Genomic DNA, 16226 nt, shown 5'->3' on the forward strand with positions numbered 1-16226 from the left:
CCTTCTTAGCCAACTCATGATCATCAACTGAGTTGGTGTCAGAGTCAGCAATAAAATTAGAGTCCACGCTCCCAGTCCTCTGCCCCAATGGCTGTACTACCATCCATCTCAAATATGCAATGCTGATTTTGTGGTGCCTTTGAGTTTTTGATTTAAGTGTGTGTGTATATGTATATAGGAGATGTTTTTGTGAGTGTATATACAATATAGAGAGAATATACATCATGTAGACAGCCAGAAGGAGAACTATTTGGGATTAAAACATCAGTGCTTGCAGCTTCTCTGGCACATACACTACGAGCTGCAGGAGACCATGCTAGCATTAGCTTTTCTCACCTCATCCACAATTCTTTCTGTCGTTTCCATAGAGTTACCACAAGGACAGCCGTGAATCAAGACCATAAACTGGGTACCAGTGTAACTTCTACAGCACTATTCCATGGGGCATTATCACACGATTTGCTACCAGATTGTGCCAACTACAGAATGTAAATGAGATTAGAAAATATATATACTGTATACATTGTCAGATTCCCAGGTGCATATGGTAGCATGGAGCTGCAAGAACAGCTCTGTAGGCTTAACCCACAGACAGACTCTGTTATAGCTGCTTTCCTCCTTTTCTTAAATACATATAGGCCATTGTAACATCTTCCTTCCAGGCAGTCCTTTCTTTTCTTGGCCTTTGCCCTGTTACCATCATTCTTTCTGCAAATGACGAAAGAAACAAAAGGCCAAAACATCAGAAGTAATTAACAAGCAGAAGGTTGTTTCAGCCCTCTGAGGTATGCCTCACAGTGTTAGAGCTTCAACAGGAAAGCAGGTATAAGGGACAGGAATGAGAAGAGTTGGGGGGAGAAATGTGGTGCAGAACTGGAAAGAACATACATCAGCAAAAATGATGCCTTTGGCATTGTTGAGCTCTGTTTTATTAGTTGAAATAATGTCAGTGGAATCAACGATAAGTGGTGCTATTTATGCTAATATTATTTTTATAAGCTATAACTGTTCCAGTGGGTTGCATTGTTATAACTCCATTCCAGCTGCATGGAAGTCTTGAGTCACATGGCTTTGGGCTCCATCAGCTGAATAATATTAGGAGAAAATTCTGTTAACACTGAGCTATTCAACCCAGCATGGTCAAGTTAGCTAGATAGATATTTTAGACAGATAGACAGCAGAGGAATGTAAACCAATTAAACAGCATTTCCTAGTGCACCAAGCTGTCCCATGAGTAATACAAGAGCTAATATAGATTGGTGGGTTTGAAATGTATAGATAGCAACAATGTATAAAAGACACTGGTGAACCAATGCTTTGGGTATTATTAATATGGTTTGGATAATCAGTGGAAAGTTCTTGGTTCTGAACTGAGTTTTTTTGGTTTAAAAAAATAATTGCAAAATCAGAATATGTGAAACTGGAAATGAAACAAACAAAAAACCCACTAAAAACTAATTATGATAGGAATAAAATTAAAAATATGTCAATCAGTCTTCCATTGTAACTCTTCAGTATTTTTTTGTCTTAGGCAATATTTTAAAATGAACGATATGTCCGTGCCTTCTGGCACTGCTGGCTGCGTTTCAGTTATTTAATAACTACCTCCTGCAGTACCTTACTATCGCACCAGAAGAAGGTGAGGAGAAGGGTGAAACATCCACTGCATATTAACTAATGTTAGCTATCAGTTGCTGTTATAATTTACTGCAATTATGAAATGGAAAGGGAAGGGTATTTTCTATTTGTAGAGTGAAATTGAAGGCCAGGGAAAAGGGACAATCACCCTCCAATCAGTAAAGGGCAATCTGATGTTGGGGCTCAACTGAAATCCTGCCAGAGGTGGAGAATTTATTTCACTTGTCTGCCCAAGTAGATTGATCAACATGCACCCAAATCAGACATCATATATAAGTAGAGCTGAACACATGAGGAAAAATCTATTTGAGAAAAATTATTTGAAGGGAAAAATGCAAAAATACTATTGACAATGAATTATTTTCATGCATTAGTTTACCAATTAAATGGTGATATTTGAACATAGTAATCTAACAGACTATTTTATTTTATGCTTTCTCCTCTTTCCTTATACTACAGGGATTAGATTATTTCCCTGAATTCTATCCAAAGGGATGGGGCTTAGCAGTCCTATAAATACAAGACTGCATTAGAACTATGGCCACAGAGTTACAACATGTGTGTACTTTCCTTTTCTACTACCCATTGCCGTTATTCTAAGGTGCACTGTGGCTGACTGCAGTTTGCTATTAATAATCCTCATTACAAATGTCATGTTCCTCTCCCCGTAGGCAGTAGGGGAGCTTAGAACACTTGAGGGGAATGAAGGGGTGCCGAAGGTGACTGAGCCTGAGAAGAGCCGGTGAACATATACTGCTCCGAGAGGTTACAACAAGGTGGGAGTGATTTCTGTCAGGGATCCCAGCTCGCTGTCTGTCTGCCTCTGTTCCCATTTTCTGTATGGTTTTTGCAAATCAGTGTATGGTCCAGACTCCTCCAAGTAGAGGTATGTGCAATTCTCAGTTCATAGGCTAAGAGTGAAAGAGATGGCAATTGGGAAAAGCTGTCATAGATAGAACTGATTTGCTGGAGACTTTTTTTATTTGTAATAGTGTGGTACTATCAGCACTCATTGGACGCAGCCATGCAAAGTCCCTACTTTCCTGGCCATATCCTCTCAACAGCCAGCACCATACACATGTGGGGTAGTGCTAACTATCTGATGGCCCCCAGGCAAAGGGGAGCTGCAGCTGCTTATGCACCTCTACTCCCCCTCCTAGCAACCGTCAACCACAAGTAGCCCTGTTGCATTCAGTGCCACCCAGGCAGGGCCAGCCTTAGGGAAAATGGCACCCTGGGTGAACTTGTATTTTGGTGTCTCTCGCCCCTGCTGCCTCCCCATCCATTGCCCTTGGCCCCCACTGCCTCCTCAGGTTCCCCACCACCGCCATCACCCCTGGGCCTCACTGCTTCCACACGCCCCAGCTCTCCACCCATTCCCCTGGCCCCACAGGCTCCCCAGTCCCCTATTTCCCTTGGGCCTTGCTGTCTCCCCCACATATTGTCCCAGGTTCCCTTCTGCGGCCTCGCATCCCAGGCCCCGCCCCACTCCTTGCCTCTTAGTCATGACACCCCCTGGCAACGGCATCCTGGACGGTCGCCCATGTCACCCAGTGGTAAGGCTGGCCCTGCACCCAGGGATGAGTTGAGCCCATATTTCCATCATTTGTGGAAAAGCTAGATGGTTTTTAATATTTTCCAGAGATAAGAAGCAGGTATTTTTAAAAAGTATTTTACATGTCAATATTGTGAGTGCCTGCCTCCCCTGCACACCTCCTTAGAGCAGGGATCACTGCTGCAGAGACTCTGCTTCAGTTTCCCGCCAGGCCTGCAGCTGATCCACCCAGACTCCAACACCTTCTGGCTTGAGGTGACTTGGCCCTCCAGGAACATCATATAAAAGTTCTACCCCTTCCAGGGTATGCAGAGTCCAAAATAAACACAAACAAATACACTCTTCTTCTCTCTGCCTTCAGGAGGCCCTGATAGGCGGCAGTCTTTCCTCAGTTCCTAGCCCCAGCCAGCCTTGACTCCCACTCCACTAGCTCAAGGTTGCTCTCCCTCCCAGCCAGACAGCAACTGAGCTGGGCTCTTCCTTTTTAGCTTCTCCTTTTAGGTTTGACACCTACTGCAGGTGTAGCTGGGAAGGGCTGAGAGAGACCACAGGCTTTCTTAACCCCTTCTTAGCCAGGGTGGGGTATGTGTGCACCCCATCACAATACTCATGAAACACTTGACATTTTCACACAACACTCAATAAACAGAAAAAGCAACAAACACTTAGTACTGAGGCAACTCTACAAAGTTGGCTCCACACACCTGAATTCTACATTCTCCTTTTCACATCTCTTTGCAACTGTGGATTCTACTGGGTCAGGCCGACCTTTTCTTTCTTGCAACTGTAGGAAACTTGAATGACTCGTATGCCCAGTTTCCGCCAGGAAAGTGCATGAACGGTGTAAGATTGTTCAGGTGTGGGGGAAAAAATCCCTTCTTAAGTGAATATATACTGCAACTATAAGAAAAGTAACAGTGTTTTTGTCTCCTGAATTGTGTTTAAAAAAGTGTTTTCAACATCAAAGGGATATTCATGATAAGGGCTCAAAAACAAAGGTATTGATTTATCCTATCATGCTGCCTTCCCTTAAATGTTACATCAAATTATGATCCCCATGGGTCTGCCATAGTATGTGATTTTAGAAGCAACAGAATGTGATATAGCAATTAGACTGTAAAGCGCTCAGGTACAGTTCTTCAGGGCCGATATCTGTTACCATGTCGATGACAAAGGCCCACTCTGAAATGAAACCAGTGGATCAAGGTGAAGCAGCTGGCTAAGTGTCCATTTCATTAGCATACTGGTACTTACTGGGCATTGGCAACCAGCCAAAGAATTTTGTCACATTAGTTCTCATCAGCTTCCTTTCCAGTTTTCCTTTTTAATATATCCGTGGTTAAAAACAGAAATGCATGGAGATAGAAGGCCTTACTACCTAATACAGCGTACTGCTAAGACATTTACATTTTAAAATTACACAGTATAACTGAGTTTCCGAAGGTCTTGGGGAGGAGAGACACTCAAATGCTTCAGAACATAATAGTTTTGAAAACTAGGAGAAGCAAGGTGGTGAATTGTGTGCTCAGAGTCTCCCCCCTCATTGGAGTGTATAGACACTACAATCTCTTGGCTGGCTTCCTCAAGTCTGGAGGAGACTGGCCTATTTGCCAGAGGTCAAATGGCTCTACAGAAGTCTGCATTGTGGGTTCCCCCAGACCTGGAGTGCAACGAAGAGGGAATGCTGGATGGCTTGCCTGCCAAAGACCAACTAGTTTGGCAGAGACAGAATGCTTCAGGGTAGTGAAAGCAAAGTGCTGGCGAGCTCTGAAGAAAGAGGTTTCACTCTAAGCTGTGGGGGAACCCAGAACTCATTGAGAAGGTACATGCTAGCAGAGGGCTTTTTTTTTTTTTTAAACTTAAGAGAAGGAACAACATGACCTATTGCTATTAACTATAATGTGTTACCTGGCATGCTGGGGGTAGAGGACAGAAATTTCAGCTTTTCTATGGCTTTTGTGCACCATGTATGTCAAATCTATAATTCTGTGGTACAGTCGGTAATGCACCCTTTTGATAGGAGTGTGCTAAGTTAATGCTCTGATCTAATTTCTAAAGCAAATAAATATTCAGGTCCAGTCCACGTGCATTGACTGCCATCTTGGCTGACACTGAGAATTAAGAACCTAAAAACAGCCATACTAAGTCAGACCACTGGTCCATCTAGCTAGCCCACTGTGCTGACTTCTGACAGTAGCCTGTACCAGAGCTTCAGAGGGAATGAAGTGAACAGTCAGGCAGTCAGTGAGTGATCCATCCCCTGTTGTCCACTCCTAGCTTCTGGCAATCAGAGACTAGGGACACCTAGAGCATGGGGTTGCATCCCTAATCATCTTGGCTAATAGCTATTGATGGATCTGTCCTCCATGAACTTATCTTTTTATTTTTTTGAACGCCCGTTACAGCTTTGGCCTTCACATCCCCTGACAATGAGTTCCACGGGTTGCCTGTGCATTGTTTGAAGTACTTCCTTATGTTTATTGTAAACCTGCTGCCTATTAATTTCATGGGGACTTGGTTCTTGTGTTAGGTGAAGGAGTAAATAGCACTCCCTTAGTCACTTTCTTCACACCGTTCATGATAACTATTGAACTGGGGACTTCCAAAGCATGAGTCTCTACAGATTGAGCTAAAGATCCAGGCTCTCAAACTATGAGCTGTAATGGACTCATTCTGTGAGGATCACGTAGAGGAGGACACAGAATAGACACTGATCAGTGGGTTACACATACACAGCTTTTCTTACAAGGGTCTCTTATTTTTAAGACACACACAAAACAACCTTTACCTGACTTTCAGAAGCAGCCACCAAATTTGCACCCAACTTTGGCAGGTGCCAATAACCGTGGGTGCATTTCAGCCTTCCCTAGTGGCTCAAAACCATATCAAAAGTGTGTCAAGGTCATTCTGTTGTGTTCCTCCATTTTTTTTCATGGCTTCAGTTGGAGTTTTCCTAGGCTAAAGACCAGCATTAGGCATTTTGCCATGCTAGACAATTCCTTCCCCTTGGAAAATTTTTGAGGATAGGAGAGATGAGCAGTGCACTGGTGTGACACTTCCTCGCTGGTATGGCTGGATGCCCTTAAAGAAGGAGACCAAACCGTTAACCTGGGCTGGAGGGGCAGCCATCACAGAGCAGTGATAGTGAGGCTCCCAGGTGAGGAGGCATGAGGGGAGCATGAAGGGGTCAGAGAGGAGGCTGGGCCAGAGTTATCCCAAAAAAATCTGTGCCTTGGGTGGCCTACACCTAATGCTGGTCAGGGCTGTGTAAGGCATTGGACCCCCACATAAGGAATTACCATCTCAGACCACATAAGGAAGTAAGGCCATGTCTACTCTACAAAGTTCAATTGATGCAAGTTATGTCAGTGTACAGCCACTGACATCTGTATATCGCTTGGGTGCATGCACGCTTGGCTACTTGCATTGGCACTGCACATACTCACCTTTGGTGCTTGCAGCAATACAAAGTGCAGTGCATCATGGGTAGGTATCCCAGTGTGCCCTGCACCACAATGACACCTTACAAATTTTTAAAAAACTTTCCCTCAAACTTCATCTCTGGCCATCACTAACCACCTCGGTTCAACCATGTAAAAATGGCTCCCAGCCTCTCTGTAAGTTAAGACAAATGCCTTTTGGGACATTTTTGCAGTACTTTATGGGTTGTCAGAGATTCACCCAGGGATTTCTGGGACTAAGGTTCACATTCCCACCATGCCACTTTCTCCATCCCATGATACTTTCCACTTCCCATAATTTTTTAGGATTAAAAAAAAAATGCCAGCAATCCTGCACACTCTTTTTCCATCTATGCCATCTCTCTGGCAGAAATATGGACCCAGCAGAGCTTAGCACAATTCTCATGTGCATTGCTGGTATAGGCCCCCACAGTTTTCCAGTATTTGCAGAGCCTGAGGGAATACAAACATAACGGTGGTGAGGAAGTTATGGAGATGGTTGAGTACAATAATTGAAAGCTGATAGCTATAATTTTTAAAAATAAGTCTCAGTTTGCTGCTGGCATTGGAGGATCAGCTCCACATGGTAGAGCACCAGTTCTGGGCCCAAGAAATGAGCAATGTTTGGTGGGATAGTATCGTAATGTAGGTTTAAGATGATGAGCAATGGCTGCAGAATTATTGGCTGCAAAAGGCCACATTCCTGGATCTGTGTGCTGAGTTTGCCCCAGTCCTCCGGCATAAATACACCAAAACAAGATCTGCATTGACAGTGGAGAAATGAGTGGAAATCATGCTCTGGAAACTTGCAATACCTGATTGCTACTGGTCAATCATTTTGAAATTCGAATATCCACAGTAAGGGCTATTTTGCTCCAACAGTGTAAGGCCATTAAACATTTCCTGCTACACAAACCTGTGACTCTTAGCAGCATATAGGAAACACTGGATGGATTGGCAGCAATGGGATTTGCAAACTGTGGTAGGATAATAGACAGTACACACCTCTATTATGGCACTAGCTCACTTAGCCACAGAGTTCATCAACAGAAAGGGCCACATTTCTATGGTTATACTAGGGCCTAATGGGTCACAGGGGGTGCTTATCATTGTGGGCTGGGCAGGGAAGGTGCATGAGGCTCACATCTTTAAGACCACAGGCCTTTTCAAAAAGCTGTAAGCAGGGACATTCTTTCCAAATTGGCAGATTACCACTGCGATGTAAAACCCTTTCACCTGTAAAGAGTTAAGAAGCTAAGGTAACCTAGTTGGCACCTGACCCAAAATGACCAATGAGGAGACAAGATACTTTCAAATCGGGAGGGCGGGGAACAAAGGGTCTGTCTGTCTGTCTGTGTGATGCTTTTGCCGGGAACAGATCAGGAATGCAGCCTTACAACGCCTGTTAGTTAGTAAGTAATCTAGCTAGAAATGCATTAGATTTCCTTTTGTTTAATGGCTGGTAAAATAAGTTGTGCTGGATGGAATGTATATTCCTGTTTTTGTGTCTTTTTGTAACTTAAGGTTTTGCCTAGAGGGATTCTCTATGTTTTGAATCTGATTACCCTGTAAGGTATTTACCATCCTGATTTTACAGAGGTGATTCTTTTACCTTTTCTTTAACTAAAATTCTTCTTTTAAGAACCTGATTGATTTTTCATTGTTCTTAAGATCCAAGAGTTTGGGTCTGTATTCACCTGTACAAATTGGTGAGGATTCTTATCAAGCCCTCCCCAGGAAAGGGGGTGTAGGGCTTGGGGGGATATTTTGGGGGAAGACATCTCCAAGTGGGCTCCTTCCCTGTTCTTTGTTTAACATGTTTGGTGGTGGCAGCATACGGTTCAAGGACAAGGCAAAGTTTGTACCTTGGGAAGTTTTAACCTAAGCTGGTAAAAATAAGCTTAGGGGGTCTTTCATACAGGTCCCCACATCTGTAACCTAGAGTTCAGAGTGGGGAAGGAACCTACCCCGGCTCATGAAGCCATACACTGGTCACCTTGACAGCACCAAGGAAAGATTCCACTCTTAGCTCAGCAGGTGCAGAATGACAGCTGAATGTGCTTTTGGTACACTGAAGGGCTGCTGGTGTTGTTTACTCATCAAATTAAATCTCAGCAAGAAAAACATTCCAGTGCTGCTAGCCATGCTGTGTACTGCGTAGCTGTGAGGCAAAAGGGGAAAAGCTGGCACCAGGGTGGAGGGGAGAGGTGGACCAGCTGTCTGCTGAATTTGAACACCCAGACACAAGGGCTATTAGAAGAGCCAAGTGTGGAGTTATGAGGCTGAGGAAGGCTTTAAATGAGTATTTCATAAGTCAGCCACAGTAGAGTTATCTGTTGCTTTCATGAAATAGTGCCAGTCTTGTGTACTCTAGTTTGTATATTGGCTGGGTCTTTGCCTGCTGCTATGAATTCTATAATGCATGGTGTACGAGGAAGAGCTGGTAGGGCAGGCTGTGAGAACAGACTGGGAGCAGAAGAAGAGCTCTGGCTGAAAAAGAAGACACCAGAGCTAAGTAGGGATTCTTGTGGGATAATGGACTTTATTTTAGGACCCTGAGGATTAAGAACTGTTTTTGTTATTAAACCAGCCCCAGCCAAGGAGGTGGTGTTATCCACCTGAAAGCCTATATGCAGTTCTTAAGAGACCTACATGGGCGGGGGGGGGGAGGGGGGGCGCCCTAAAAGAGCCAGGGTGACTGCAAAGGCAAGGGGACACTCAGTAAATGGCCACTCCCCTACAAACCCTTTTTGGAATTTATTCCCTATCCAACATTATACCAGTAAAGCAATGAAAACACTGCTGTCTTAACTTATGGAGAGGCTGGGAGCCATTTTTACATGGTTGAACCAAGGTGGAGGTGGTTAGTGATGGCCAGAGATGAAGTTTGAGGGAAACATAAAAAAAGTTTTTAAAAATTTGCAAGGTGTCATGCATGTACACACTTACCCATCTCCCTTCCCCTTCATTAACAGGCTCATCTGTGCTCAGCTGGTGGTGCTGGCTAGACACCAGTGGAGACTCAGTTACTGACAAATGTCATAGTTTGAGTTCCCTGCCACGTCTCCCCCACCCTCCTCACCATTCATGGCAGGGGTCTCAGTCTCCTCCAAGGTATCTGCAGTGGCCAGTGGTATCCTGGTTAGATCATTGCCAGGTAAAGCATGCAGTTCATTGTAAAAGCAGCAGGTCTGCAGGACAGCACCAGAGTTCTTGTTGACCTCCCCTTGCTTTGTGGTATGCTTGGCATAGTTCTTTCACTTGCAGACGGCATGGCTGCTGATCCCCACCATGCTCCTGTGCCAGCATCCCCCATGCAATCTGCTTGTACATGTCACTGTTTCTGTGGCTGGTCTGTAGCTGTGCTTGAACAGCCTCTTTTCCCCACAGCCCCAAGACATCCAGTACTTCCTGCCTGCTCTAGGCAGGAGTGTGTCTGGTAGCTCTCTGTGTACATGGAATCAGCATGGTTTGTTGAGCAGGCACTGGGTACGTGGGTATGTGCGCTCACCAAGGTGGGTAATCAGGAAAAGGCATTTCAAAAACACGCAGCAGTTTTAAAGGTAGGGGAGTCTTCCGATCTCTGTGACCCTGGGCCATAGAATTCGAAGTTGTAAACAGAGCAGTCACTGTCATGGGGACACGGATGTTGTAGAACATCAGCTGTCTACATTCGCACTGCATCAACCGAAGTAGGTTGACTGTGGCTCTGCATGGTGGAGAGGTGGTTTTACTGCCTGTCTGAAAGGGCCGCTTACGTCTGCGGGAAACAAATGTTAATGTAGTCACATTCATAACTCTGTCAGTGCAAGTGGACTTACATCAACGTAACTTTGTAGTGTTGTTAACAGGCCAAACCCTGAGTCCATTATACAGATACAAATCAGATTCTGCCTGGTCCTTTCAGTTGCGGTGAGGGAAGGGCACAAGAAGAAGGCGCCTCCCTCCTGTTCTTGTGCTTGGAGAGTACAGACACTGCTCCATCTCTACTTCCCTGGATGCACACCATACCCCAAAGGAGACGGAAGCCAGCCCTGAAGCTGGCTAGCTATGAGGGTGTAAGCTGCAACCAATAAAAGGGGTCTAGCAGGCTGCCTGAGAGCTTGAGGTAAATATACCTCATGGTGCTCTTGTGAGTACTGCTCAGTTGAACCCTCAGGGTCTCATTCTCTAAGTTGGAAAGGCAGCATTTATACCCACTGTGCACTGGTGTGAACAATTATACCAGGTGCAGGGCAATCAGACCTGAGTGGGCATGTCTACATTGCAGTATAAAACCAGGGTTCAAACTCAGGCTCAAGCCTAATCCCCCTTTCATCTACACGCAAATTGTGTTAACTCAGGGCTTGAACCCAGGGACCAAGGACTCCCCCGGGGCTGGACGTTCTGAGCTTAGTCAAGCCAGTACCCAGGGTTGAAGCCCTTTTGCTTTGTATTGTAGATAAAGCCCTACTGGACTTGTGCTCTGGGAGTCCACCAAAAAGTATCCCACAATTGGTTTTTATTCATCCTTATTCAGCCAGGTACCCACTGCAATCAAGGAGAGTTTAGCCTGAATGAGGACTAAATAAAAAATAAGGACCTGACAGTGCCACCCTTACTCACATTGAGTCATCCTATGAGCACTTACTCATAGGAATAAGATTCAGGCCCTAAATAAGGACTAGGATTTGACCATATATGTTTTGATGAGAAATGTATAAAGAATGGCCATGGGTATTTTAATAAGAAGACTATTCTATATTTAACAATTTTAAAAAAAAAAAGTCTAACAATGTTACTTAACCCACAATACACATTTCAGTTTTAGAGTGTCAATAGCCATTTGCAATTCAATGAAATGCATAAATATCAAGGGATCACGTGTTTCATCTGCAATATATGTTTCAATAGGTAGAAACAAGAAAAAGTATTTACTTTTCTGCCACATGTTAAATTCACTAATAGTCACAGTGCTGGAAGGAAAAATGAGAAATCTTTTCCTTGGGTTAGCAGGGAGAAAGCTAATATCGGTCAGTGAATCCTATTATGATTATTATATATGACTCTGGGTCAGATTCATTCACAGATTGCACAGCTATTACTAAATAAGACTTCAGGTGGCCATATGTGAGTTTTTGTAAATTGTGATTGGGTTTCAGTGCAGTGACTGCCAGGTAATGGATTAACGAGCTGCCACTGTGAAATTCATTCATTTCTCCTTATCATTCAGAGAGCAGGTGTCCTGTCACTCTCTGCCAGGCTGCATGCACAGTCCAGGAAGACATGCGGCCTTCCACAGAGAAATGGAGGCAGCAGCAGATTTCATTTATCAGTAACAACATTCTGTTCATGAATTCTGACCTTTCATATCCGACATCTATGCATCCTCAATCAGCCTCTGCCATTGACTCCGGCAATTTTTCGGTTGAGTGTGATGGTGGTAAATGCACTGGAATAGGATGAGCGCTCAGTACCTGTGAATTTTTGAAAGCTTGGAAGAAGGGAAAATAGTATGTGCACATATGTAAGTGCATGTGTTTGGAGGACACAGGGACTATGCTTCATTGAATCGCATTCTCTGTACGCACATGCAGAGGGTGGTGGGTGGTTGGAGGGTGGGGATTGGAGGGTGGGGAAAGTCAGTGAAGGATTTGTCTTGCTCTTCTCAAAGGATCAGCCAGTCCCACAAACCTCTGCAACACAAGTGGTATAAATTCAGGGACAATTAAATTATGTGAATTAGACTGGCAGTGGGATTTTTTTCTTTAATAAAAAAGCTAAACATGATAGAGAACGTGTTTTGTTTTATATAAAAGAAAAATAACAGTTAGCAGTGGGCCAGACAGGGGTTTTTTAAAATTATTTTTTGTAAGAGAGCCAATAAAATGTTTGGCTTGGAAAACTAAAAAAAGGGTGGGAAATGAATTCTATTTTGACCTTCAACTCAACAGCGTGTCTGATTGAATCTCCGAATACGACGAGAGAGTGCTTTCTTCAACTAGGCAAAACCTTGGTGAGACTGCATTTCCTACCCTATCATCGCCGTTTGTTTACACAGATTGTTTATAAAATGACCTCAGTGGCTTTAATGTATCAGCTACAACTGCAGCATTCCCTTTGCCAGACCTTGGGGAAGTCAGGACAAGGTTGGGAAAGGGTAGTGATCACCAGGCAAAACGAAGAATAAATTAGCTCAATACTATATTGTGTTTCCAATGTCCTTCCATGAAAACAAGGCACAGTAGTACAATATTTCAGAAGGGAACTTTTGAAAGGTTTTGTATTGTTCCAACCCTCTGGTATAAAAATATGCATGTAGCTTTGCATTTTGCAAAGTAGATAATTATCCCCAGAACATCAAACTAAGGTGGGGATTTCCGTCCCTCGCCCCTAGTACCTTTGGTGAAGAATGCCCTTCTGTAAGTAAGTTGGTTGAGGTATTGTGGAAAATGAAGCAGTTTCTTTGACAAGTATTACAGAATTGGCTACCAAATGAAGGCTGTCTTGCCTGAACACCTCATTTGATTTTCATAAGAAAATGTTTCCTGCCAGCTAACAAAAGGAGCTAGTATGAATTGTAAACCAGATGAATTGTTAAACAAGTGCAAAATCAAAGTCATCCTGAAAATAAAATTATTCACTCTCTATCTTGTGCCTCTCTAATACTCACAGAAGTTAAGGATGTTGAAAATTCTTTTCAGGTATCCCTATCAGGTGGATACAAGTACTCGAAACATTGAGGGTACCTGCCAAACCCTTTCTATAAATATTGGCCACCAAAGCATTTGTGCTTTGTAGGTGTGTAACCACATATCCACTGTCATTCCTGAAAGTGTTACCTCTGGGACTGGTATTCAGTGGGAATTATGTTACTTTGTAGCTCTTCAATGTGACATTGAGAACATATGTATTTTGGAGGTACCCATATTGCGGTTGAGGATCATGTGACCACCTCATCATGTGACTACTTAATGAAAAACCCATCTCTTGATAGGAAATGCAGTACTGATTTCTCAAAGCTCTGCAAATTTAGGCCTTCCCCACTCAATACCATGACACACTGAAAATAGGATACTTCCCTTAGGAACATATTTTCTTTGGGTCCCCTAAACAGGGTCTCTGTTATAGCTCTTTGTGCTGCTCCAGTGCTGCTAAATGGCTGTAAAGCTGCCTTAACTGGGCAGTTGAGAATTCCCCTAGCTTGGGAAAATCTCTGGGTGGTATAGGTCTAGCACAGTTGGCTCTACTCCACAACCTCTCACTGCCTGAGAGCATGAAGTGCAAATATGGCCATGGGAGAAGAGGGCATGGCAGAGAGCCACTGTGTTTTGGCTAATCCCCAGCTGGGGTAACTCTGAACAACCCTAAAGCTGCTCTAAATGGCACCAGGGGATAAATCAGCTCCCAAGACATCCTGTGATCAAAGATGTACAACACTGGTGATGTGCAATAATCTTTGCCTCTGCATCCTGCAACCAAGTACAGCTCAGCTAGACCTAAAGATTGGGCCTAAAACAGATATTCCAATACAAAAATCTGCTACCTGTGTGTAAAGATAGCTGGGACCCATTTAGTGCATATACTAAAAACACAGGAGATCCTCAGCTGACAGTCTTTTTAAAAAACGGAACATTTCTTTGTACCTAATATTTGATCATTAATCCTGGCTGAGAGCTCAAGATGCTATGCAATATAAATGTCAATTAAAATATGAAATAAAAATGTACATGGCAACTTTAACTTGAACCAGAGCAAATATTAAGTCAACTTAAAAAATATAATATGTATATGCTTATAAATGATTTAGGCCATTTCTGAAGAATCCTACATTCTTAACTATACCCTTAGTCATGTAAAGCCATGCTTGCTTACTTAGGGTACGTCTACACTGCAAAGAAAAACCAGTGGTGCCAAGTGTCAGAGCCCAGGTCAATTGACTCGGGATTGCAGAGGTTAGGCGGCAGGGCTAAAAATGCAGCATAGCCATTCCCACTTGTGCTGAAACGCAGAATCCAAGAGCCAGCCCCCTCACCAGGTTTCAGAACCTGGGCTCCAGCCTGAGTGGGAATGTCTACACTGCGTTTTTAGCCCTGCAGCCCCAAGTCAATTGACCTGGCCTCAGACTCAGTGCCGTGGGGTTTTCCTTGCAGTGGAGAAATATCCTTACATGCTTAACTTTACGTTCTGTGAGTAGTCCCACTATACACACTGTGTAAAACTAAGCATATGAATAAGGCTTTGCAGGACCAGGGTCTATATTCTTACAGTATCTCTCATATTTGCATATCTACTACATATTTTACATAAAACAGAGCTTCACCAAAGTAAAAGCTATATGACCAAACATTTTCATATGATGTATATGTGCTTTTTAGGTGTTCATAAATGCATACGGTATGTACATATTTTTTAGAGCCTGGGCCTGATTCTCCTTACACCCTTATATAGCCATTTGCACTTGTATTAAATAGGCCTGAAATGCTATCACTAGTGTAAGGAAGTGAAGAATTGGTAGGGTTTATCACCTACATTTCACTCATTTACGCTAGATTAAGACATGCAAAGTACAAGTGTTTGGCGACTCTGACCCATTTTATTTCAGGCTATGTCTACACTACAGCTTATGTTGGCATCACTTATGTCATTCGGTGGGGAGGGTTTGAAAAAAACATCCCCCTGAGCGACATAAGTGACACTGACGTCAGCACTTGTGTTCACAGGGCTATGTTGGCGGGAGAGCTTCTCCTGCCAACTTAGCTTCTGCCACTCGCGGAGGTGGTTTTATTATGCTGACGGGAGAGCTCTCTCCCACTGGAATAGAGGAGCAGCACTGCAGCACTGTGCGTATAGACATGCCGTCATAGATAGTTTTGCCACACAAATACTGCATGAAGTGGAAGAACACATCACATATTAGGATAATTTCCTAAGACATCTGACGTAGGAGCTTCTTAACCATACTTTTAATGAATATTATTATGAAAAACAGAAAGGGCCGAGTTAAATTGCTGTGACCCTATTGTGCAAAGATTTAAGCACAGGCTTAATAATTTTATTAAGATAATGTTGAAATAAGAAACGGTACAGAGTTCAAGCATAGAAGTTTCTGGTTGTCAGGGGATAAGGTACAGATTATCAAGGGGTGCGAAATTCAATTTAGGAGCTGGTGGAGTAAGAATTACATAATAATCTGCCATCTCCCTGACTGGGGGTAAAAGTTTAACAGGTCAGAGTACAGACACTGAGATATGGAGGTAAGTTATCCACATAACGGCTATGTTCAGGTGCGGAGTATAGTGAGTGTTCGATGGTGGGGATGGGTCTACCCTCATTTGGTGGGATTTAAAGTTCAGTGGGTTTATGGTTCCAGTTCATACGGTCCAATGGGGAAAGCCTCTCAGTCTCTTTCCCACAGTGGGTGCACAGTGTCGTACTGGCTCACTCCTCCTGGTACTGTCGGTGGCTGGTGATGTGCTCGATGTAGATGTCCCTAGACCATCGGATGGTGTCCGAGACCATGAGGCGCCGCATGAGCCGTGCGTAGCGTCTACCGATCCCGCAGGTCCGCAGCACACGCTCGTTGCAGGGGT

General features: G+C 43.7%; 1 long non-coding RNA gene across 1 annotated transcript in view; it reads right to left on the reverse strand.

Moving 5' to 3' along the window:
• LOC114019526 overlaps positions 1-16226 on the reverse strand; it is a 784643-nt gene that overhangs the window by 35571 nt on the left and 732846 nt on the right. The gene's annotated exons all lie outside the window — the stretch shown is intronic.

The sequence above is a fragment of the Chelonia mydas genome, chromosome 2 (assembly GCF_015237465.2).
Source record: "Chelonia mydas isolate rCheMyd1 chromosome 2, rCheMyd1.pri.v2, whole genome shotgun sequence".
In the NCBI taxonomy this organism is placed as follows: Eukaryota; Metazoa; Chordata; order Testudines; family Cheloniidae; genus Chelonia; species Chelonia mydas.